Raw genomic sequence first — 20,049 nt, forward strand, 5'->3', positions numbered from 1 at the left:
CTCGCCTCTCCTGGCCCCCGAACTCTCGCCTCTCCTGGCCCCCGAACTCTCGCCTCTCCTGGGCCCCGAACTCTCGCCTCTCCTGGCCCCCGAAATCTCGCCTCTCCTGGGCCCCGAACTCTCGCCTCTCCTGGCCCCCGAACTCTCGCCTCTCCTGGCCCCCGAACTCTCGCCTCTCCTGGGCCCCGAACCCTCGCCTCTCCTGGGCCCTGAACTCACGCCTCTCCTGGGCCCTCGCCTCTCCTAGGCCCCAAACCCTCGACTCTCCTGGGCCCCGAACTCTCTCCTCTCCTGGGCCCTCGCCTCTCCTAGGCCCCAAACTCTCGCCTCTCCTGGGCCCTGAACACACGCCTCTCCTGGGCCCTCGCCTCTCCTAGGCCCCAAACCCTCGCCTCTCCTGGGCCCCTGAACTCTCGCCTCTCCTGGGCCCCGAACTCTGTCCTCTCCTGGGCTCCGAACTCTCGCCTCTCCTGGGCCCCGAACTCTCGCCTCTCCTGGGCCCCGAACTCTCGCCTCTCCTGGCCCCCGAACTCTCGCCTCTCCTGGGCCCCGAACTCTCGACTCTCCTGGCCCCCGAACTCTCGCCTCTCCTGGCCCCCGAACTCTCGTCTCTCCTGGGCCCCGAACCCTCGCCTCTCCTGGGCCCTGAACTCACGCCTCTCCTGGGCCCTCGCCTCTCCTAGGCCCCAAACCCTCGCCTCTCCTGGGCCCCGAACTCTCTCCTCTCCTGGGCCCTCGCCTCTCCTAGGCCCCGGGCCCTCGCCTCTCCTAGGCCCCAAACTCTCGCCTCTCCTGGGCCCTGAACACACGCCTCTCCTGGGCCCTCGCCTCTCCTAGGCCCCAAACCCTCGCCTCTCCTGGGCATCTGAACTCTCGCCTCTCCTGGGCCCCGAACTCTGTCCTCTCCTGGGCTCCGAACTCTCGCCTCTCCTGGGCCCCGAACTCTCGCCTCTCCTGGCCCCCGAACTCTCGCCTCTCCTGGCCCCCGAACTCTCGCCTCTCCTGGGCCCCGAACCCTCGCCTCTCCTGGGCCCTGAACTCACGCCTCTCCTGGGCCCTCGCCTCTCCTAGGCCCCAAACCCTCGCCTCTCCTGGGCCCCGAACTCTCTCCTCTCCTGGGCCCTCGCCTCTCCTAGGCCCCAAACTCTCGCCTCTCCTGGGCCCTGAACACACGCCTCTCCTGGGCCCTCGCCTCTCCTAGGCCCCAAACCCTCGCCTCTCCTGGGCCCCTGAACTCTCGCCTCTCCTGGGCCCCGAACTCTGTCCTCTCCTGGGCTCCAAACTCTCGCCTCTCCTGGGCCCCGAACTCTCGCCTCTCCTGGGCCCCGAACTCTCGCCTCTCCTGGCCCCCGAACTCTCGCCTCTCCTGGGCCCCGAACTCTCGCCTCTCCTGGCCCCTGAACTCTCGCCTCTCCTGGCCCCCGAACTCTCGCCTCTCCTGGGCCCCGAACCCTCGCCTCTCCTGGGCCCTGAACTCACGCCTCTCCTGGGCCCTCGCCTCTCCTCGGCCCCAAACCCTCGCCTCTCCTGGGCCCCGAACTCTCTCCTCTCCTGGGCCCTCGCCTCTCCTAGGCCCCAAACTCTCGCCTCTCCTGGGCCCTGAACACACGCCTCTCCTGGGCCCTCGCCTCTCCTAGGCCCCAAACCCTCGCCTCTCCTGGGCCCCTGAACTCTCGCCTCTCCTGGGCCCCGAACTCTGTCCTCTCCTGGGCTCCGAACTCTCGCCTCTCCTGGGCCTCGAACTCTCGCCTCTCCTGGGCCCCGAACTCTCGCCTCTCCTGGGCCCTCACCTCTTCTGGCCCCTGAACTCTCGCCTCTCCTAGGCCCAAAACCCTCGCCTCTCCTGGGCTCCGAACTCTCGCCTCTCCTGGGCCCCGAACTCTCACCTCTCCTGGGCCCCGAACTCTTGCGTCTCCTGGGCCCTCGCCTCTCCTGGCCCCCGAACTCTCGCCTCTCCTGGGCCCCGATCTCTCGCCTCTCCTGCGCCCTCGCCTCTCCTGGCCCCCGAAATCTCACTTCTCCTGGGCCCCGAACTCTCGCCTCTCCTGGGCCCCGAACTCTCGCCTCTCCTGGGCCCTCGCCTCTCCTGGGCCCCTAACTCACACCTCTCCTGGGCCCCGAACTCTCGCCTCTCCTGGGCACTCGCCTCTCCTGGGCCCCGAACTCTCGCCTCTCCTGGCCCCCAAACTCTCGCCTCTCCTGGGCCCCGAACTCATGCCTCTCCTGGGCCCTCGCCTCTCCTGGGCCCCGAACCCTCGCCTCTCCTGGGCCCCGAACTCTCGCCACTCCTGGGCCCTGAACTCATGCCTCTCCTGGGCCCTCGCCTCTCCTGGGCCCCACACCTTCGCCTCTCCTGGGCCCCGAACTCTCACCTCTCCTGGGCCCTCGCCTCTCCTAGGCCCCAAACCCTCGCCTCTCCTGGGCCCCGAACTCTCACCTCTCCTGGGCCCTTGCCTCTCCTGGCACCTGAACTCTCGCCTCTCCTAGGCCCCGAACTCTCGCCTCTCCTGGGCCCCGAACTCTCGCCTCTCCTGGGCCCCGAACTCTCGCCTCTCCTGGGCCCCGAACCCTCGCCTCTCCTGGACCCCGAACTCTCGCCTCTCCTGGGACCCGAACTCTCGCCTCTCCTGGGCCCTCGCATCTCCTGGCCCCCGAACTCTCGCTTCTCCTGGCCCCCGAACTCTCGTCTCTCCTGGGCCCCGAACTCTCGCCTCTCCTGGGCCCCGAACTCTTGCCTCTCCTGGGCCCCGAACTCTCGCCTCTCCTGCGCCCCGAACTCTCACCTCTCCTGGGCCCTCGCCTCTCCTAGGCCCCAAACTCTCGCCTCTCCTGGGCCCTGAACTCACGCTTCTCCTGGGCCCTCGCCTCTCCTCGGCCCCAAACTCTCGCCTCTCCTGGGCCCCGAACTCTCGCCTCTCCTGGGCCCCGAACTCTCGCCTCTCCTGGGCCTCGAACTCTCGCCTCTCCTGGGCCCCGAACTCTCGCCTCTCCTGGGCCCTCGCCTCTCCTGGGCCCCTGAACTCTCGCCTCTCCTGGGCCCCGAACTCTCTCCTCTCCTGGGCCCCGAACTCTCGCCTCTCCTGGGCCTCGAACTCTCGCCTCTCCTGGGCCCCGAACTCTCGCCTCTCCTGGGCCCTCGCCTCTCCTGGCCCCTGAACTCTCGCCTCTCCTAGGCCCGAAACCCTCGCCTCTCCTGGGCTCCGAACTCTCGCCTCTCCTGGGCCCCGAACTCTCACCTCTCCTGGGCCCCGAACTCTCGCGTCTCCTGGGCCCTCGCCTCTCCTGGCCCCCGAAATCTCGCTTCTCCTGGGCCCCGAACTCTCGCCTCTCCTGGGCCCCGAACTCTCGCCTCTCCTGGGCCCTCACCTCTCCTGGCCCCTGAACTCTCGCCTCTCCTAGGCCCAAAACCCTCGCCTCTCCTGGGCTCCGAACTCTCGCCTCTCCTGGGCCCCGAACTCTCACCTCTCCTGGGCCCCGAACTCTTGCGTCTCCTGGGCCCTCGCCTCTCCTGGCCCCCGAACTCTCGCCTCTCCTGGGCCCCGATCTCTCGCCTCTCCTGCGCCCTCGCCTCTCCTGGCCCCCGAAATCTCGCTTCTCCTGGGCCCCGAACTCTCGCCTCTCCTGGGCCCCGAACTCTCGCCTCTCCTGGGCCCTCGCCTCTCCTGGGCCCCTAACTCACACCTCTCCTGGGCCCCGAACTCTCGCCTCTCCTGGGCCCTCGCCTCTCCTGGGCCCCGAACTCTCGCCTCTCCTGGCCCCCAAACTCTCGCCTCTCCTGGGCCCCGAACTCATGCCTCTCCTGGGCCCTCGCCTCTCCTGGGCCCCGAACCCTCGCCTCTCCTGGGCCCCGAACTCTCGCCACTCCTGGGCCCTGAACTCATGCCTCTCCTGGGCCCTCGCCTCTCCTGGGCCCCACACCTTCGCCTCTCCTGGGCCCCGAACTCTCACCTCTCCTGGGCCCTCGCCTCTCCTAGGCCCCAAACCCTCGCCTCTCCTGGGCCCCGAACTCTCACCTCTCCTGGGCCCTTGCCTCTCCTGGCACCTGAACTCTCGCCTCTCCTAGGCCCCGAACTCTCGCCTCTCCTGAGCCCCGAACTCTCGCCTCTCCTGGGCCCCGAACTCTCGCCTCTCCTGGGCCCCGAACCCTCGCCTCTCCTGGACCCCGAACTCTCGCCTCTCCTGGGACCCGAACTCTCGCCTCTCCTGGGCCCTCGCATCTCCTGGCCCCCGAACTCTCGTTTCTCCTGGCCCCCGAACTCTCGTCTCTCCTGGGCCCCGAACTCTCGCCTCTCCTGGGCCCCGAACTCTTGCCTCTCCTGGGTCCCGAACTCTCGCCTCTCCTGCGCCCCGAACTCTCACCTCTCCTGGGCCCTCGCCTCTCCTAGGCCCCAAACTCTCGCCTCTCCTGGGCCCTGAACTCACGCTTCTCCTGGGCCCTCGCCTCTCCTCGGCCCCAAACTCTCGCCTCTCCTGGGCCCCGAACTCTCGCCTCTCCTGGGCCCCAAACTCTCGCCTCTCCTGGGCCTCGAACTCTCGCCTCTCCTGGGCCCCGAACTCTCGCCTCTCCTGGGCCCTCGCCTCTCCTGGGCCCCTGAACTCTCGCCTCTCCTGGGCCCCGAACTCTCTCCTCTCCTGGGCCCCGAACTCTCGCCTCTCCTGGGCCTCGAACTCTCGCCTCTCCTGGGCCCCGAACTCTCGCCTCTCCTGGGCCCTCGCCTCTCCTGGCCCCTGAACTCTCGCCTCTCCTAGGCCCGAAACCCTCGCCTCTCCTGGGCTCTGAACTCTCGCCTCTCCTGGGCCCCGAACTCTCACCTCTCCTGGGCCCCGAACTCTCGCGTCTCCTGGGCCCTCGCCTCTCCTGGCCCCCGAACTCTCGCCTCTCCTGGGCTCCGAACTCTCGCCTCTCCTGCGCCCTCGCCTCTCCTGGCCCCCGAACTCTCGCTTCTCCTGGGCCCCGAACTCTCGCCTCTCCTGGGCCCCGAACTCTCGCCTCTCCTGGGCCCTCGCCTCTCCTGGGCCCCTAACTCACACCTCTCCTGGGCCCCGAACTCTCGCCTCTCCTGGGCCCTCGCCTCTCCTGGGCCCCGAACTCTCGCCTCTCCTGGCCCCCGAACTCTCGCCTCTCCTGGGCCCCGAACTCATGCCTCTCCTGGGCCCTCGCCTCTCCTGGGCCCCGAACCCTCGCCTCTCCTGGGCCCCGAACTCTCGCCACTCCTGGGCCCTGAACTCACGCCTCTCCTGGGCCCTCGCCTCTCCTGGGCCCCACACCCTCGCCTCTCCTGGGCCCCGAACTCTCACCTCTCCTGGGCCCTCGCCTCTCCTAGGCCCCAAACCCTCGCCTCTCCTGGGCCCCGAACTCTCACCTCTCCTGGGCCCTTGCCTCTCCTGGCACCTGAACTCTCACCTCTCCTAGGCCCCGAACTCTCGCCTCTCCTGGGCCCCGAACTCTCGCCTCTCCTGGGCCCCGAACTCTCGCCTCTCCTGGGCCCCGAACTCTCGCCTCTCCTGGGCCCTCGCATCTCCTGGCCCCCGAACTCTCGCTTCTCCTGGCCCCCGAACTCTCGCCTCTCCTGGGCCCCGAACTCTCGCCTCTCCTGGGCCCCGAACTCTTGCCTCTCCTGGGCCCCGAACTCTCGCCTCTCCTGCACCCCGAACTCTCACCTCTCCTGGGCCCTCGCCTCTCCTAGGCCCCAAACTCTCGCCTCTCCTGGGCCCTGAACTCACGCTTCTCCTGGGCCCTCGCCTCTCCTGGGCCCCGAACTCTCGTCTCTCCTGGGCCCCGAACCCTCGCCTCTCCTGGACCCCGAACTCTCGCCTCTCCTGGGCCCCGAACTCTCGCCTCTCCTGGGCCCTTGCATCTCCTGGCCCCCGAACACTCGCTTCTCCTGGCCCCCGAACTCTCGCCTCTCCTGGGCCCCGAACTCTCGCCTCTCCTGGGCCCCGAACTCTTGCCTCTCCTGGGCCCCGAACTCTCGCCTCTCCTGGGCCCCGAACTCTCGCCTCTCCTGGGCCCCGAACCCTCGCCTCTCCTGGACCCCGAACTCTCGCCTCTCCTGGGCCCCGAACTCTCGCCTCTCCTGGGCCCTCGCATCTCCTGGCCCCCGAATTCTCGCTTCTCCTGGCCCCCGAACTCTCGCCTCTCCTGGGCCCCGAACTCTTGCCTCTCCTGGGCCCCGAACTCTCGCCTCTCCTGCGCCCCGAACTCTCACCTCTCCTGGGCCCTCGCCTCTCCTAGGCCCCAAACTCTCGCCTCTCCTGGGGCCTGAACTCACGCTTCTCCTGGGCCCTCGCCTCTCCTGGGCCCCAAACTCTCGCCTCTCCTGGGCCCCGAACTCTCGCCTCTCCTGGGCCCCGAACTCTCGCCTCTCCTGGGCCTCGAACTCTCGCCTCTCCTGGGCCCCGAACTCTCGCCTCTCCTGGGCCCTCACCTCTCCTGGGCCCCGAACTCTCGCCTCTCCTGGGCCCTCGCCTCTCCTGGCTCCTGAACTCTCGCCTCTCCTAGGCCCCAAACCCTCGCCTCTCCTGGGCCCCGAACTCTCGCCTCTCCTGGGCCTCGAACTCTCGCCTCTCCTGGGCCCCGAACTCTCGCGTCTCCTGGGCCCTCACCTCTCCTGGCCCCCGAACTCTCGCATCTCCTGGCCCCCGAACTCTCGCCTCTCCTGGCCCCCGAACTCTCACTCTCTTGGGCCCCGAACTCTCGTCTCTCCTGTGCCCCGAACTCTCGCCTCTCCTGGGCCCCGAACTCTCGCCACTCCTGCGCCCCGAACTCTCGCCTCTCCTGGGCCCTCGCCTCTCCTGGCCCCTGAACTCTCGCCTTTCCTGGGCCCCGAACTCTCACCTCTCCTGGGCCCCCGAACTCACGCCTCTCCTGGGCCCCGAACCCTCGCCTCTCCTGGGCCCTGAACTCTCACCTCTCCTGGGCCCCGAACCCTCGCCTCTCCTGGGCCCCGAACTCGCGCCTCTCCTGGGCCCCGAACTCTCGCCTCTCCTGGGCCCCGAACTCTCACCTCTCCTCGGCCCTGAACTCTCACCTCTGCTAGGCTCCGAACTCTCGCCTCTCCTGGGCCCCGAACTCTCGCCTCTCCTGGGCCCCGAACTCTCGCCTCTCCTGGCCCCCGAACTCTCGCCTCTCCTGGGCCCTCGCCTCTCCTAGGCCCCGAACTCTCGCCTCTCCTGGGCCCCGAACTCTCACCTCTCCTGGGCCCTCGCCTTTCCTAGGCCCCAAAACCTCGCCTCTCCTGGCCCCTGAACTCTCGCCTCTCCTGGGCCCCGAACTCTCGCCTCTCCTGGGCCCCGAACTCTCGCCTCTCCTGGGCCCCTGAAGTCTCGCCTCTCCTGGGCCCCGAACTCTCGCCTCTTCTGGGCCCTGAACTCTCGCCTCTCCTGGGCCCCGAACTCTCGCCTCTCCTGGGCCCTCGCCTCTCCTGGGCCCCGAACTCTCGCGTCTCCTGGGCCCTCGCCTCTCCTGGCCCCGGAACTCTCGCCTCTCCTGGGCCCCGAACTCTCGCCTCTCCTGGGCCCTCGCCTCTCCTGGCCCCCGAACTCTCGCCTCTCCTGGGCCCCGAACTCTCGCCTCTCCTGGGCCCTCACCTCTCCTGGGCCCCGAACTCTCGCCTCTCCTGGGCCCTCGCCTCTCCTGGCTCCTGAACTCTCGCCTCTCCTAGGCCCCAAACCCTCGCCTCTCCTGGGCCTCAAACTCTCGCCTCTCCTGGGCCCCGAACTCTCGCGTCTCCTGGGCCCTCGCCTCTCCTGGCCCCCGAACTCTCGCATCTCCTGGCCCCCGAACTCTCGCCTCTCCTGCCCCCCGAACTCTCGCCTCTCCTGGGCCCCGAACTCTCGCCTCTCCTGGGCCCCGAACTCTCGCCTCTCCTGGGCCCCGAACTCTCGCCTCTCCTGCGCCCCGAACTCTCGCCTCTCCTGGGCCCTCGCCTCTCCTGGCCCCTGAACTCTCGCCTCTCCTGGGCCCCGAACTCTCACCTCTCCTGGGCCCCGAACTCTCGCCTCTCCTGGGCCCCCGAACTCTCGCCTCTCCTGGGCCCCGAACTCTCGCCTCTCCTGGGCCCCGAACTCTCACCTCTCCTGGGCCCTGAACTCTCGCCTCTGCTAGGCTCCGAACTCTCGCCTCTCCTGGGCCCCGAACTCTCGCCTCTCCTGGGCCCCGAACTCTCGCCTCTCCTGGCCCCCGAACTCTCGCCTCTCCTGGGCCCTCGCCTCTCCTCGGCCCCGAACTCTCGCCTCTCCTGGGCCCCGAACTCTCACCTCTCCTGGGCCCTCGCCTCTCCTAGGCCCCAAACCTTCGCCTCTCCTGGCCCCTGAACTCTCGCCTCTCCTGGGCCCCGAACTCTCGCCTCTCCTGGGCCCCGAACTCTCGCCTCTCCTGGGCCCCTGAACTCTCGCCTCTCCTGGGCCCCGAACTCTCGCCTCTCCTGCGCCCTGAACTCTCGCCTCTCCTGTGCCCCGAACTCTCGCCTCTCCTGGGCCCTCACCTCTCCTGGGCCCCGAACTCTCGCCTCTCCTGGGCCCTCGCCTCTCCTGGCCCCTGAACTCTCGCCTCTCCTAGGCCCCAAACCCTCGCCTCTCCTGGGCCCCGAACTCTCGCCTCTCCTGGGCCCCGAACTCTCGCCTCTCCTGGGCCCCGAACTCTCGCGTCTCCTGGGCCCTCGCCTCTCCTGGCCCCCGAACTCTCGCCTCTCCTGGGCCCCGAACTCTCGCCTCTCCTGGGCCCTCGCCTCTCCTGGCCCCCGACCTCTCGCCTCTCCTGGCCCCCGAACTCTCGCCTCTCCTGAGCCCCGAACTCTCGCCTCTCCTGGGCCCTCACCTCTCCTGGGCCCCGAACCATCGCCTCTGCTGGGCCCCGAACTCTCGCCTCTCATGGGCCCTGAACTCACGCCTCTCCTGGGCCCTCGCCTCTCCTGGGCCCCAAACCCTCGCCTCTCCTGGGCCCCGAACTCTCGCCTCTCCTGGGCCCCGAACTCTCGCCTCTCCTGGGCCCCAAACCCTCGCCTCTCCTGGGCCCCGAACTCTCGCCTCTCCTGGGCCCCGAACCCTCGCCTCTCCTGGGCCCCGAACTCTCGCCTCTCCTGGGCCCCGAACTCTCGCCTCTCCTGGGCTCCTGGGCCCTCGCCTCTCCTGGCCCCCGAACTCTCGCCTCTTCTGGCCCCCGAACTCTCGCCTCTCCTGGGCCCCGAACTCTCGCCTCTCCTGGCCCCCGAACTCTCGCCTCTCCTGGGCCCCGAACTCTCGCCTCTCCTGGCCCCCGAACTCTCGCCTCTCCTGGCCCCCGAACTCTCGCCTCTCCTGGGCCCCGAACCCTCGCCTCTCCTGGGCCCTGAACTCATGCCTCTCCTGGGCCCTCGCCTCTCCTAGGCCCCAAACCCTCGCCTCTCCTGGGCCCCGAACTCTCTCCTCTCCTGGGCCCTCGCCTCTCCTAGGCCCCAAACTCTCGCCTCTCCTGGGCCCTGAACACACGCCTTTCCTGGGCCCTCGCCTCTCCTAGGCCCCAAACCCTCGCCTCTCCTGGGCCCCTGAACTCTCGCCTCTCCTGGGCCCCGAACTCTCTCCTCTCCTGGGCACCGAACTCTCGCCTCTCCTGGGCCTCGAACTCTCGCCTCTCCTGGGCCCTGAACTCTCGCCTCTCCTGGGCCCTCGCCTCTCCTGGCCCCTGAACTCTCGCCTCTCCTAGGTCCCAAACACTCGCTTCTCCTGGGCTCCGAACTCTCGCCTCTCCTGGGCCCCGAACTCTCACCTCTCCTGGGCCCCGAACTCTCGCCTCTCCTGGGCCCTCGCCTCTCCTGGCCCCCGAACTCTCGCCTCTCCTGGGCCCCGAACTCTCGCCTCTCCTGCGCCCTCGCCTCTCCTGGCCCCCGAACTCTCGCTTCTCCTGGGCCCCGAACTCTCGCCTCTCCTGGCCCCCGAACTCTCGCCTCTCCTGGGCCCCGAACTCATGCCTCTCCTGGGCCCTCGCCTCTCCTGGGCCCCGAACCCTCGCCTCTCCTGGGCCCCGAACTCTCGCCACTCCTGGGCCCTGAACTCACGCCTCTCCTGGGCCCTCGCCTCTCCTGGGCCCCACACCTTCGCCTCTCCTGGGCCCCGAACTCTCACGTCTCCTGGGCCCTCGCCTCTCCTAGGCCCCAAACCCTCGCCTCTCCTGGGCCCCGAACTCTCACCTCTCCTGGGCCCTTGCCTCTCCTGGCACCCGAACTCTCACCTCTCCTCGGCCCCGAACTCTCGCCTCTCCTGGGCCCCGAACTCTCGCCTCTCCTGGGCCCCGAACTCTCGCCTCTCCTGGGCCCCGAACCCTCGCCTCTCCTGGACCCCGAACTCTCGCCTCTCCTGGGCCCCGAACTCTCGCCTCTCCTGGGCCCTCGCATCTCCTGGCCCCCGAACTCTCGCTTCTCCTGGCCCTCGAACTCTCGCCTCTCCTGGGCCCCGAACTCTCGCCTCTCCTGGGCCCCGAACTCTTGCCTCTCCTGGGCCCCGAACTCTCGCCTCTCCTGCGCCCCGAACTCTCACCTCTCCTGGGCCCTCGCCTCTCCTAGGCCCCAAACTCTCGCCTCTCCTGGGCCCTGAACTCACGCTTCTCCTGGGCCCTCGCCTCTCCTAGGCCCCAAACTCTCGCCTCTCCTGGGCCCCGAACTCTCGCCTCTCCTGGGCCCCGAACTCTCGCCTCTCCTGGGCCTCGAACTCTCACCTCTCCTGGGCCCCGAACTCTCGCCTCTCCTGGGCCCTCGCCTCTCCTGGGCCCCTGAACTCTCGCCTCTCCTGGGCCCCGAACTCTCTCCTCTCCTGGGCCCCGAACTCTCGCCTCTCCTGGGCCTCGAACTCTCGCCTCTCCTGGGCCCCGAACTCTCGCCTCTCCTGGGCCCTCGCCTCTCCTGGCCCCTGAACTCTCGCCTCTCCTAGGCTCCAAACCCTCGCCTCTCCTGGGCTCCGAACTCTCGCCTCTCCTGGGCCCCGAACTCTCGCCTCTCCTGGGCCCCGAACTCTCGCGTCTCCTGGGCCCTCGCCTCTCCTGGCCCCCGAACTCTCGCCTCTCCTAGGCCCCGAACTCTCGCCTCTCCTGGGCCCTCGCCTCTCCTGGCCCCCGACCTCTCGCCTCTCCTGGGCCCCGAACTCTCGCCTCTCCTGGGCCCCAACCTCTCGCCTCTCCTGGGCCCTCGCCTCTCCTGGGTCCCGAACTCTCGCCTCTCCTGGCCCCCGAACTCTCGCCTCTCCTGAGCCCCGAACTCTCGCCTCTCCTGGGCCCTCACCTCTCCTGGGCCCCGAACCATCGCCTCTGCTGGGCCCCGAACTCTCGCCTCTCATGGGCCCTGAACTCACGCCTCTCCTGGGCCCTCGCCTCTCCTGGGCCCCAAACCCTCGCCTCTCCTGGGCCCCGAACTCTCGCCTCTCCTGGGCCCCGAACTCTCGCCTCTCCTGGGCCCCAAACCCTCGCCTCTCCTGGGCCCTCGCCTCTCCTGGGCCCCGAACCCTTGCCTCTCCTGGGCCCCGAACTCTCGCCTCTCCTGGGCCCCGAACTCTCGCCTCTCCTGGACTCCTGGGCCCTCGCCTCTCCTGGCCCCCGAACTCTCGCCTCTCCTGGCCCCCGAACTCTCGCCTCTCCTGGGCCCCGAACTCTCGCCTCTCCTGGCCCCCAACTCTCGCCTCTCCTGGCCCCCGAACTCTCGCCTCTCCTGGGCCCCGAACTCTCGCCTCTCCTGGCCCCCGGACTCTCGCCTCTCCTGGCCCCCGAACTCTCGCCTCTCCTGGGCCCCGAACCCTCGCCTCTCCTGGTTCCTGAACTCATGCCTCTCCTGGGCCCTCGCCTCTCCTGGGCCCCAAACCCTCGCCTCTCCTGTGCCCCGAACTCTCTCCTCTCCTGGGCCCTCGCCTCTCCTAGGCCCCAAACTCTCGCCTCTCCTGGGCCCTGAACACACGCCTCTCCTGGGCCCTCGCCTCTCCTAGGCCCGAAACCCTCGCCTCTCCTGGGCCCCTGAACTCTCGCCTCTCCTGGGCCCCGAACTCTCTCCTCTCCTGGGCACCGAACTCTCGCCTCTCCTGGGCCTCGAACTCTCGCCTCTCCTGGGCCCCGAACTCTCGCCTCTCCTGGGCCCTCGCCTCTCCTGGCCCCTGAACTCTCGCCTCTCCTGGGCCCTCGCCTCTCCTAGGCCCCAAACCCTCGCCTCTCCTGGGCCCCGAACCCTCGCCTCTCCTGGTTCCTGAACTCATGCCTCTCCTGGGCCCTCGCCTCTCCTAGGCCCCAAACCCTCGCCTCTCCTGGGCCCCGAACTCTCTCCTCTCCTGGGCCCTCGCCTCTCCTAGGCCCGAAACTCTCGCCTCTCCTGGGCCCTGAACACACGCCTCTCCTGGGCCCTCGCCTCTCCTAGGCCCCAAACCCTCGCCTCTCCTGGGCCCCTGAACTCTCGCCTCTCCTGGGCCCCGAACTCTCTCCTCTCCTGGGCACCGAACTCTCGCCTCTCCTGGGCCTCGAACTCTCGCCTCTCCTGGGCCCCGAACTCTCGCCTCTCCTGGGCCCTCGCCTCTCCTGGCCCCTGAACTCTCGCCTCTCCTAGGTCCCAAACCCTCGCTTCTCCTGGGCTCCGAACTCTCGCCTCTCCTGGGCCCCGAACTCTCACCTCTCCTGGGCCCCGAACTCTCGCCTCTCCTGGGCCCTCGCCTCTCCTGGCCCCCGAACTCTCGCCTCTCCTGAGCCCCGAACTCTCGCCTCTCCTGCGCCCTCGCCTCTCCTGGCCCCCGAACTCTCGCTTCTCCTGGGCCCCGAACTCTCGCCTCTCCTGGCCCCCGAACTCTCGCCTCTCCTGGGCCCCGAACTCATGCCTCTCCTGGGCCCTCGCCTCTCCTGGGCCCCGAACCCTCGCCTCTCCTGGGCCCCGAACTCTCGCCACTCCTGGGCCCTGAACTCACGCCTCTCCTGGGCCCTCGCCTCTCCTGGGCCCCACACCTTCGCCTCTCCTGGGCCCCGAACTCTCACCTCTCCTGGGCCCTCGCCTCTCCTAGGCCCCAAACCCTCGCCTCTCCTGGGCCCCGAACTCTCACCTCTCCTGGGCCCTTGCCTCTCCTGGCACCCGAACTCTCGCCTCTCCTCGGCCCCGAACTCTCGCCTCTCCTGGGCCCCGAACTCTCGCCTCTCCTGGGCCCCGAACTCTCGCCTCTCCTGGGCCCCGAACCCTCGCCTCTCCTGGACCCCGAACTCTCGCCTCTCCTGGGCCCCGAACTCTCGCCTCTCCTGGGCCCTCGCATCTCCTGGCCCCCGAACTCTCGCTTCTCCTGGCCCCCGAACTCTCGCCTCTCCTGGGCCCCGAACTCTCGCCTCTCCTGGGCCCCGAACTCTTGCCTCTCCTGGGCCCCGAACTCTCGCCTCTCCTGCGCCCCGAACTCTCACCTCTCCTGGGCCCTCGCCTCTCCTAGGCCCCAAACTCTCGCCTCTCCTGGGCCCTGAACTCACGCTTCTCCTGGGCCCTCGCCTCTCCTAGGCCCCAAACTCTCGCCTCTCCTGGGCCCCGAACTCTCGCCTCTCCTGGGCCCCGAACTCTCGCCTCTCCTGGGCCTCGAACTCTCACCTCTCCTGGGCCCCGAACTCTCGCCTCTCCTGGGCCCTCGCCTCTCCTGGGCCCCTGAACTCTCGCCTCTCCTGGGCCCCGAACTCTCTCCTCTCCTGGGCCCCGAACTCTCGCCTCTCCTGGGCCTCGAACTCTCGCCTCTCCTGGGCCCCGAACTCTCGCCTCTCCTGGGCCCTCGCCTCTCCTGGCCCCTGAACTCTCGCCTCTCCTAGGCCCCAAACCCTCGCCTCTCCTGGGCTCCGAACTCTCGCCTCTCCTGGGCCCCGAACTCTCACCTCTCCTGGGCCCCGAACTCTCGCGTCTCCTGGGCCCTCGCCTCTCCTGGCCCCCGAACTCTCGCCTCTCCTGGGCTCCGAACTCTCGCCTCTCCTGCGCCCTCGCCTCTCCTGGCCCCCGAACTCTCGCTTCTCCTGGGCCCCGAACTCTCGCCTCTCCTGGGACCCGAACTCTCGCCTCTCCTGGGCCCTCGCCTCTCCTGGGCCCCTAACTCACACCTCTCCTGGGCCCCGAACTCTCGCCTCTCCTGGGCCCTCGCCTCTCCTGGGCCCCGAACTCTCGCCTCTCCTGGCCCCCGAACTCTCGCCTCTCCTGCGCCCCGAACTCATGCCTCTCCTGGGCCCTCGCCTCTCCTGGGCCCCGAACCCTCGCCTCTCCTGAACCCCGAACTCTCGCCACTCCTGGGCCCTGAACTCACGCCTCTCCTGGGCCCTCGCCTCTCCTGGGCCCCACACCCTCGCCTCTCCTGGGCCCCGAACTCTCACCTCTCCTGGGCCCTCGCCTCTCCTAGGCCCCAAACCTTCGCCTCTCCTGGGCCCCGAACTCTCACCTCTCCTGGGCCCTTGCCTCTCCTGGCACCTGAACTCTCGCCTCTCCTAGGCCCCAAACTCTCGCCTCTCCTGGGCCCCGAACTCTCGCCTCTCCTGGGCCCCGAACTCTCGCCTCTCCTGGGCCCCGAACTCTCGCCTCTCCTGGGCCCTCGCATCTCCTGGCCCCCGAACTCTCGCTTCTCCTGGCCCCCGAACTCTCGCCTCTCCTGGGCCCCGAACTCTCGCCTCTCCTGGGCCCCGAACTCTTGCCTCTCCTGGGCCCTGAACTCTCGCCTCTCCTGCGCCCCGAACTCTCACCTCTCCTGGGCCCTCGCCTCTCCTAGGCCCCAAACTCTCGCCTCTCCTGGGCCCTGAACTCACGCTTCTCCTGGGCCCTCGCCTCTCCTGGGCCCCGAACCCTCGCCTCTCCTGGGCCCCGAACCCTCGCCTCTCCTGGACCCCGAACTCCCGCCTCTCCTGGGCCCCGAACTCCCGCCTCTCCTGGGCCCCGAACTCTTGCCTCTCCTGGGCCCCGAACTCTCGCCTCTCCTGGGCCATGAACTCTCGCCTCTCCTGGGCCCCGAACCCTCGCATCTCCTGGACCCCGAACTCTCGCCTCTCCTGGGCCCCGAACTCTCGCCTCTCCTGGGCCCTCGCATCTCCTGGTCCCGAACTCTCGCTTCTCCTGGCCCCCGAACTCTCGCCTCTCCTGGGCCCCGAACTCTCTCCTCTCCTGGGCCCCGAACTCTCGCCTCTCCTGGGCCTCGAACTCTCGCCTCTCCTGGGCCCCGAACTCTCGCCTCTCCTGGGCCCTCGCCTCTCCTGGCCCCTGAACTCTCGCCTCTCCTAGGCCCCAAACCCTCGCCTCTCCTGGGCCCTGAACTCTCGCCTCTCCTGGGCCCCGAACTCTCACCTCTCCTGGGCCCCGAACTCTCGCGTCTCCTGGGCCCTCGCCTCTCCTGGCCCCCGAACTCTCGCCTCTCCTGGGCTCCGAACTCTCGCCTCTCCTGCGCCCTCGCCTCTCCTGGCCCCCGAACTCTCGCTTCTCCTGGGCCCCGAACTCTCGCCTCTCCTGGGACCCGAACTCTCGCCTCTCCTGGGCCCTCGCCTCTCCTGGGCCCCTAACTCACACCTCTCCTGGGCCCCGAACTCTCGCCTCTCCTGGGCCCTCGCCTCTCCTGGGCCCCGAACTCTCGCCTCTCCTGGCCCCCGAACTCTCGCCTCTCCTGGGCCCCGAACTCTCGCCTCTCCTGGGCCCCGAACTCTTGCCTCTCCTGGGCCCCGAACTCTCGCCTCTCCTGGGCCATGAACTCTCGCCTCTCCTGGGCCCCGAACCCTCGCATCTCCTGGACCCCGAACTCTCGCCTCTCCTGGGCCCCGAACTCTCGCCTCTCCTGGGCCCTCGCATCTCCTGGTCCCGAACTCTCGCTTCTCCTGGCCCCCGAACTCTCGCCTCTCCTGGGCCCCGAACTCTTGCCTCTCCTGGGCCCCGAACTCTCGCCTCTCCTGCGCCCCGAACTCTCACCTCTCCTGGGCCCTCGCCTCTCCTAGGCCCCAAACTCTCGCCTCTCCTGGGCCCTGAACTCACGCTTCTCCTGGGCCCTCGCCTCTCCTGGGCCCCAAACTCTCGCCTCTCCTGGGCCCCGAACTCTCGCCTCTCCTGGGCCCCGAACTCTCGCCTCTCCTGGGCCTCGAACTCTCGCCTCTCCTGGGCCCCGAACTCTCGCCTCTCCTGGGCCCTCACCTCTCCTGGGCCCCGAACTCTCGCCTCTCCTGGGCCCTCGCCTCTCCTGGCTCCTGAACTCTCGCCTCTCCTAGGCCCCAAACCCTCGCCTCTCCTGGGCCCCGAACTCTCGCCTCTCCTGGGCCTCGAACTCTCGCCTCTCCTGGGCCCCGAACTCTCGCGTCTCCTGGGCCCTCACCTCTCCTGGCCCCCGAACTCTCGCATCTCCTGGCCCCCGAACTCTCGCCTCTCCTGGCCCCCGAACTCTCACTCTCTTGGGCCCCGAACTCTCGTCTCTCCTGTGCCCCGAACTCTCGCCTCTCCTGGGCCCCGAACTCTTGCCACTCCTGCGCCCCGAACTCTCGCCTCTCCTGGGCCCTCGCCTCTCCTGGCCCCTGAACTCTCGCCTTTCCTGGGCCCCGAACTCTCACCTCTCCTGGGCCCCGAACTCTCGCCTCTCCTGGGCCCCCGAACTCTCGCCTCTCCTGGGCCCCGAACTCTCGCCTCTCCTGGGCCCTGAACACACGCCTCTCCTGGGCCCCGAACCCTCGCCTCTCCTGGGCCCTGAACTCTCACCTCTCCGGGGCCCCGAACCCTCGCCTCTCCTGGGCCCCGAACTCGCGCCTCTCCTGGGCCCCGAACTCTCGCCTCTCCTGGGCCCCGAACTCTCACCTCTCCTCGGCCCTGAACTCTCACCTCTGCTAGGCTCCGAACTCTCGCCTCTCCTGGGCCCCGAACTCTCGCCTCTCCTGGGCCCAGAACTCTCGCCTCTCCTGGCCCCCGAACTCTCGCCTCTCCTGGGCCCTCGCCTCTCCTAGGCCCCGAACTCTCGCATCTCCTGGGCCCCGAACTCTCACCTCTCCTGGGCCCTCGCCTTTCCTAGGCCCCAAACCCTCGCCTCTCCTGGCCCCTGAACTCTCGCCTCTCCTGGGCCCCGAACTCTCGCCTCTCCTGGGCCCTCGCCTCTCCTGGGCCCCGAACTCTCGCGTCTCCTGGGCCCTCGCCTCTCCTGGGCCCTCGCCTCTCCTGGCCCCCGAACTCTCGCCTCTCCTGGGCCCCGAACTCTCGCCTCTCCTGGGCCCTCACCTCTCCTGGGCCCCGAACTCTTGCCTCTCCTGGGCCCTCGCCTCTCCTGGCTCCTGAACTCTCGCCTCTCCTAGGCCCCAAACCCTCGCCTCTCCTGGGCCTCGAACTCTCGCCTCTCCTGGGCCCCGAACTCTCGCGTCTCCTGGGCCCTCGCCTCTCCTGGCCCCCGAACTCTCGCATCTCCTGACCCCCGAACTCTCGCCTCTCCTGCCCCCCGAACTCTCGCCTCTCCTGGGCCCCGAACTCTCGCCTCTCCTGGGCCCCGAACTCTCGCCTCTCCTGGGCCCCCGAACTCTCGCCTCTCCTGGGCCCCGAACTCTTGCTTCTCCTGGGCCCCGAACTCTCGCCTCTCCTGGGCCCTGAACTCTCGCCTCTGCTAGGCTCCGAACTCTCGCCTCTCCTGGGCCCCGAACTCTCGCCTCTCCTGGGCCCCGAACTCTCGCATCTCCTGGGCCCCTGAACTCTCGCCTCTCCTGGGCCCCGAACTGTCGCCTCTCCTGGGCCCTCGCCTCTCCTAGGCCCCGAACTCTCGCCTCTCCTGGGCCCCGAACTCTCACCTCTCCTGGGCCCATGCCTCTCCTAGGCCCCAAACCCTCGCCTCTCCTGGCCCCTGAACTCTCGCCTCTCCTGGGCCCCGAAGTCTCGCCTCTCCTGGGCCCCGAACTCTCGCCTCTCCTGGGCCCCTGAACTCTCGCCTCTCCTGGGCCCCGAACTCTCGCCTCTCCTGCGCCCTGAACTCTCGCCTCTCCTGTGCCCCGAACTCTCGCCTCTCCTGGGCCCTCACCTCTCCTGGGCCCCGAACTCTCGCCTCTCCTGGGCCCTCGCCTCTCCTGGCCCCTGAACTCTCGCCTCTCCTAGGCCCCAAACCCTCGCCTCTCCTGGGCCCCGAACTCTCGCCTCTCCTGGGCCCCGAACTCTCGCCTCTCCTGGGCCCCGAACTCTCGCGTCTCCTGGGCCCTCGCCTCTCCTGGCCCCCAAACTCTCGCCTCTCCTGGGCCCCGAACTCTCGCCTCTCCTGGGCCCTCGCCTCTCCTGGCCCCCGACCTCTCGCCTCTCCTGGGCCCCGAACTCTCGCCTCTCCTGGGCCCCGACCTCTCGCCTCTCCTGGGCCCTCGCCTCTCCTGGGTCCCGAACTCTCGCCTCTCCTGGCCCCCGAACTCTCGCCTCTCCTGAGCCCCGAACTCTCGCCTCTCCTGGGCCCTCACCTCTCCTGGGCCCCGAACCATCGCCTCTGCTGGGCCCCGAACTCTCGCCTCTCATGGGCCCTGAACTCACGCCTCTCCTGGGCCCTCGCCTCTCCTGGTCCCCAAACCCTCGCCTCTCCTGGGCCCCGAACTCTCGCCTCTCCTGGGCCCCGAACTCTCGCCTCTCATGGGCCCTGAACTCACGCCTCTCCTGGGCCCTCGCCTCTCCTGGTCCCCAAACTCTCGCCTCTCCTGGGCCCCGAACTCTCGCCTCTCCTGGGCCCCGAACTCTCGCCTCTCCTGGGCTCCTGGGCCCTCGCCTCTCCTGGCCCCCGAACTCTCGCCTCTCCTGGCCCCCGAACTCTCGCCTCTCCTGGGCCCCGAACTCTCGCCTCTCCTGGCCCCCGAACTCTCGCCTCTCCTGGCCCCCGAACTCTCGCCTCTCCTGGGCCCCGAACTCTCGCCTCTCCTGGCCCCCGAACTCTCGCCTCTCCTGGCCCCCGAACTCTCGCCTCTCCTGGCGCCCGAACCCTCGCCTCTCCTGGGCCCTGAACTCACGCCTCTCCTGGGCCCTCGCCTCTCCTAGGCCCCAAACCCTCGCCTCTCCTGGGCCCCGAACTCTCTCCTCTCCTGGGCTCCGAACTCTCGCCTCTCCTGGGCCTCGAACTCTCGCCTCTCCTGGGCCCCGAACTCTCGCCTCTCCTGGGCCCTCGCCTCTCCTGGCCCCTGAACTCTCGCCTCTCCTAGGCCTCAAACCCTCGCCTCTCCTGGGCTCCGAACTCTCGCCTCTCCTGGGCCCCGAACTCTCACCTCTCCTGGGCCCCGAACTCTCGCCTCTCCTGGGCCCTCGCCTCTCCTGGCCCCCGAACTCTCGCCTCTCCTGGGCCCCGAACTCTCGCCTCTCCTGCGCCCTCGCCTCTCCTGGCCCCCGAACTCTCGCTTCTCCTGGGCCCCGAACTCTCGCCTCTCCTGGGCCCCGAACTCTCGCCTCTCCTTGGCCCTCGCCTCTCCTGGGCCCCTAACTCACACCTCTCCTGGGCCCCGAACTCTCGCCTCTCCTGGGCCCCGAACTCTCACCTCTCCTGGGCCCTTGCCTCTCCTAGGCCCCAAACCCTCGCCTCTCCTGGCCCCTGAACTCTCGCCTCTCCTGGGCCCCGAAGTCTCGCCTCTCCTGGGCCCCGAACTCTCGCCTCTCCTGGGCCCCTGAACTCTCGCCTCTCCTGGGCCCCGAACTCTCGCCTCTCCTGCGCCCTGAACTCTCGCCTCTCCTGTGCCCCGAACTCTCGCCTCTCCTGGGCCCTCACCTCTCCTGGGCCCCGAACTCTCGCCTCTCCTGGGCCCTCGCCTCTCCTGGCCCCTGAACTCTCGCCTCTCCTAGGCCCCAAACCCTCGCCTCTCCTGGGCCCCGAACTCTCGCCTCTCCTGGGCCCCGAACTCTCGCCTCTCCTGGGCCCCGAACTCTCGCGTCTCCTGGGCCCTCGCCTCTCCTGGCCCCCGAACTCTCGCCTCTCCTGGGCCCCGAACTCTCGCCTCTCCTGGGCCCTCGCCTCTCCTGGCCCCCGACCTCTCGCCTCTCCTGGGCCCCGAACTCTCGCCTCTCCTGGGTCCCGACCTCTCGCCTCTCCTGGGCCCTCGCCTCTCCTGGGTCCCGAACTCTCGCCTCTCCTGGCCCCCGAACTCTCGCCTCTCCT

This window comes from Pristiophorus japonicus, unplaced genomic scaffold (genome assembly GCF_044704955.1).
Source record: "Pristiophorus japonicus isolate sPriJap1 unplaced genomic scaffold, sPriJap1.hap1 HAP1_SCAFFOLD_352, whole genome shotgun sequence".
Lineage (NCBI taxonomy): Eukaryota > Metazoa > Chordata > Chondrichthyes > Pristiophoridae > Pristiophorus > Pristiophorus japonicus.